A 4,909-nucleotide genomic window follows, 5' to 3' on the forward strand; every position below is an offset into this window, starting at 1 on the left:
TAATAAAAGAAATGAAGTATTTACGTATTTTATTCATATTAAAGCAATGTATGCATCGAAAAAAAGTTATTTGGATAAACGGTAATTATAATCAGGTATTTTCTGCAAGCTCAATCGTTATGTTTGATTGCATTGTTTACGTCAAGGCGATAAATGATTGACACGCTGAGAAGCCAAACTTTAAAGGTGCTAATGATAAGAATCGGATAACAACTACCAGGGTAACAATATTTTAATTAAACTTTAATTTGGATTGAGGAACTTTCTCGATCGATCCTACAATTTGCAGTGCTAGTGTGTATATAAAATCCAACAACCTTTCGACATTACGTAATCGCACGTTTTGGTTTACATATATACTTATGTAAAAGCTTTGAACACACACAAAAAAATATAGAAATCCGTCAGCGCACAATAAATTTTAGCGTTCAGGGGCTCTTGCACCAATGGCGCTAAAATTAGTAGTGCGCCAAATATTCTCTTCTTATATCGCCGTGTAGCCGGGGACAGGCATACCCTTTTTGTCCTGGGTGATTTCGAAAAACAGGTTTTAAAAATTCAAGCACTTTTTAAATATGGAAATATAAAAAAAAAATTAAAATGCATTAACATTTATTATGATATACTGTGTATTGCATTACTTAATGAACAACACTCGTAGACCAGCCCAATAAATATTTTATAAACATGGTCAGGAGAAAGGGAGAAAGGGATTGGTTATTTGGAGCACTTCTCCAAACAATGCATTGTTTCAACAGTCACATCATATAGTGTTTTCATGATACTCTACTTATTCAAAAGGTGGCAATTATCAATTTACAGTGTGCAATAATGAGTGTACCTCATATGCGAATTTTATAAAAGAAAAGTTTTAAAACTATATTTTGAATAATTCTTTGAAATCACATCTTATCTAAATCAAGTTTTAAAAAACTAAAATCTAAGGTAAGTGTATTTATGTAGATACATAATTTTTATTGAAATAAGTTAACTTTTTTTACCAAAAAAAAAAATGAAAAAAATAACCTAAACGATAATTCCCATGTCCATTTAATTAATTTCTGAAAATAGGTACATACAAAATACATGTAATGCTTTGTACTGCTTGATTTCATAAAGTAATGCATTACATTACCATAAAATTACACATTACTAGCATTACTTTGAGTTCATGTAATGCATTGCAACGCATTACCATTACAATTAGCCTTAGCCCAAGCCTGTTTATAAAGAATCACACGATATTAAAAATACAGCTGAAGCTGTTTCACATATATTTGTCATCTTCATATCTTCAGACTTAATTACTTTTTTAAAAATATGGCTGCCAGGGAATAATGTAAAAGGTATTACCCTAAGAAAGGTCTTGTTACGAGGAATACACCTGTGAATGTGAAAGATATAGCCCCCCCCCCCTCAAAAGTTATTGTCATATTGAAGTTTTTGCAGATAGACACACAGATAAACAGACAGCTGGACAGGACAAAAACTATATATCCCGAAAATTTGGATTACGTAGCATAGATATATAACTTTTCCATGATCTATGAATATTAAGAAATATATTGTCTCATAAAGGGGATTTATCCATACCTTGTACGGCTCAATTCAAGAAAGGTAAAACTATTTCTACCCGGCCATTTCAAATAAACGGTATAATTAAATAATCTGCTTCTCTTTTTTCATCAATCATAAATCGGTAAACGTATGATACAAATATACATGTATATGGATCGTTGGTCTAAATCAGAAAGGTGATTTTAAAATAGGTGAACCATCAAGAATCAGGTTCACTATTTTTTTTAATACGATATTATGATAAGTGACAATATTCGGCTAATGAACTTATTGTAACTATTTTATTCCGGACGCAGGCACGAAGCAACTTTTTTCCCAACATAACATATACTGTAGGAAATGTTCATTGAAAGGCTGGTTGCCCCCCCCCACACTTTTTGTGATATAAGGAAAATGTAGTATTCTAGGTTAAAAAATAGTACTGAAAGAAATTTATATTGAGAAAAGTTGGCTTCAACTTTCTCTTTATTTTTTTTTTAATTTTTATTATTATTTTTATTTTTTTTGCTTGTCAACTGTTTTCAGGTAAGTAGAAAAAAATCCCCTCGCTTCCCCCCCCCCCCCACACACACACTTTCAAAAACGATACTACGTGGCTGGCACGTCAGTTCAAATTAACAAACTACTAGTCCTACCTTTTGGCATATCATTTTTGTATGTGTTTCATTAGGTACATTGTAGATAGAAATAGAAATGGAAATACATTGTATTGCGAAATCAACAACATCATACCCGGTAAATTCAAAATTTGTATCATGGTATAGCAATGAATTTAATTGTAATTTAAAATACATTTTTGTTGCTATTAGCTTTTTTGGTCTCCCTATACTAATTTAAATAGACCAGTCCAACTGCATGGAAAACTAGTTTTTATAAATATCAAAACCATATATCCATATGAACATGAATTGCACATTTGCGTCCATGAACAATTAGAGATTGTTCAAGATCACAAATTTAGTACTGACTAAGTGATTATGGATCATACAGATACGATGTCAAGGCCAATGACTATTTTTCTAAAACTTTAAACTAATTGTAGTTTTATTTTATTTATTCAAAAACCTAACTTTTTTGTTATGGATTCGCACATGAAAACATAAAACAACAGAAAAGTAAATACTGTTAGATATATACATGGTCAAATTTTTCATCCAAGATCATAGAGCTAGAAAAACCAAGCGCTGGCTTATTTATCGTTCCATTGCTGCTAGAAATGATTTCAAGGGAATCGTTTCCGTGGAAATTCCATCAGTCATTAACTCAGGCCAACCTGTTCCAGCAAAATGTTTTGATGGAATTGGAACATTTTATGACGTCATTTGTGACCTTTATGGAACCACATAGAACGGAATATTAGCGACAAAATTTAATCGTTTTCGTCTACTTTATTTGGGATGGTACCGATTGAAGTATTTGAAATTAAAGTCGTAGCTACTGATAACAAGATGGTTCCCCTCGGAGAGAATGGTGAAATACTTGTCCGTTCGTTTTCTTCATTCAGGGGGTACTTAAAGAATGAAGAGCATCGATATCTAAGAAAGTACACACCCAGTCTGGATGGTATAAAACAGATGACTTTGGTCACATTTCTACAGATGGTCAATTGAAAATACTAAGTACTTGGAAGAGTGTCGGACATGATGTTGATTTCAGGATCTAAGGTTTTGTCCTCTGCCATCGAATGTATCATTAAGAAACATCCAGAAGTACAGGATGTTGTCGTTTTCCCTATTAAAGATGTATAGCATGCAGACGATATTCCTTGTGCTTCCATTGTTAGGAAGGGCGGAGCGAAGTTAAGCGAAGAAACTCTGCGTGAATTTGTCCAAAAAAGACATACATCGACGAAGAGGCTGTTTTTCTCGAAAACTTATTTGTTCCCAAATATATTGTTTTTCATAACACAGATCTGCAAAATACGACAAATGGAAAAACAGACAGAAATAAAACTAGAAATTTGTCCATTTCTTTGATCAAAGAAATTAGAAAATCATTATATGATCACATCTTGGCTTGTTTGTGAGGGATAAGTACTTTTAACTCTTCTCAAGACTGTACTCCCAATCTTGCCTTGCGGGCAAAAGCTTACAGGGCATAACAACAAGTTATAGATACATATGTACTATTCTGATTAATTACCTTAGTATGTCCCTGTTGTTCTTCTGTTCTTCTTATAAATCAGGATGATTATTACATACAAGTATCCCATAAAAAGTATAAACGTTAATTCTCCATTATCACTCGATTGCATTCCCTGGTACACTGCGCAGTACAGTTAAGGTGCGCAATGGAAATATCGGCTAAATTTTGTATTCAAAAATGTATTCGTAATCGGGATGGCGATTATTTTTAGTACATTATTTATATCGGATAATTGTAATTATGATTAATAACTACATATCGAGGACGATTATATTTAGGAATCACTGTCTAGTTTTGAGAGTATGCCAGGGCATCAACAATAGTGGGAAACATGGGATAATTTGCATAACGGGCGAAGCCTGTTATGCTAAAATTATCCCATGTTTCCCACTATTGTTGATGCCCCTGGCATACTCTCATAACTAGACAGTGATTCCTTATATTTCCATTTCATTGTGAAATAAAATTGTAGACTTAGACATTAAAAATTTAGACTAATAGATTTAAATTACACGAGGACTTCCATGCCAATTTCAATAGTCCTCGCACACTGACGTCAAACACAAAGGCAGCCGCACGAGATTTACATGCATATTAGGCCTCCTTAGCGTCAGACACAGAGACAGATGCGCACGAGATTTGAATGCGTATTAGGCCTCCTTAGCTGATGACCTATCGACCTGCCTAATTTACATTCCGGCAGAATTATCAAGAAATAGATTCCCCCAACTTCCAAACAGTTATCACAGAGAAAAAAAATTAGAAATGGAAATATTTTATATTTAGACTGGTCACGTGATGCGGCAGTCACGCGATTTTAGCACATTGACTTGAAGTATTGATGTTACATATAAATATCACTAGTGCAAGGGCATAACCAAGTTAAATTTCCAAGTTTAGTATATAAATATTTTCAAAATGTGTTGTAGTTTCTAAAAAGTGATGCGATCCTGTCTAAATTCTGCAATTTCATTGTTAAAATTATACTTGTATGACCGAATGCTATATTTTTTGCTGGTCAGCGGCATGAAATATTGATATAATTAAATTGTTTTTAAGATTTCATCAGGATCGCAGCACTTTTCAGATACCTTATTAGTTCTATAGTTGAAATGTAAAAGCTTACTTTGATCCATAGAGTGTATGCCCTTGCACTAGATCGATTTATTAAGACCCCCCACATTAC

At 33.2% G+C, this 4,909-nt stretch overlaps 1 pseudogene; it reads left to right on the plus strand.

Annotated features, from left to right (window-relative positions):
• The first annotated feature begins 2,794 nt into the window (after positions 1-2,794).
• On the plus strand, positions 2,795-3,604 carry LOC134281260 (uncharacterized; annotated as a pseudogene).
• The last annotated feature ends 1,305 nt before the right edge of the window (positions 3,605-4,909 follow it).

Source organism: Saccostrea cucullata, unplaced genomic scaffold, assembly GCF_032062105.1.
Source record: "Saccostrea cucullata isolate Sc308-1 unplaced genomic scaffold, CSIRO_AGI_Scuc_v1 ctg5347, whole genome shotgun sequence".
Classification (NCBI taxonomy): Eukaryota; Metazoa; Mollusca; class Bivalvia; order Ostreida; family Ostreidae; genus Saccostrea; species Saccostrea cuccullata.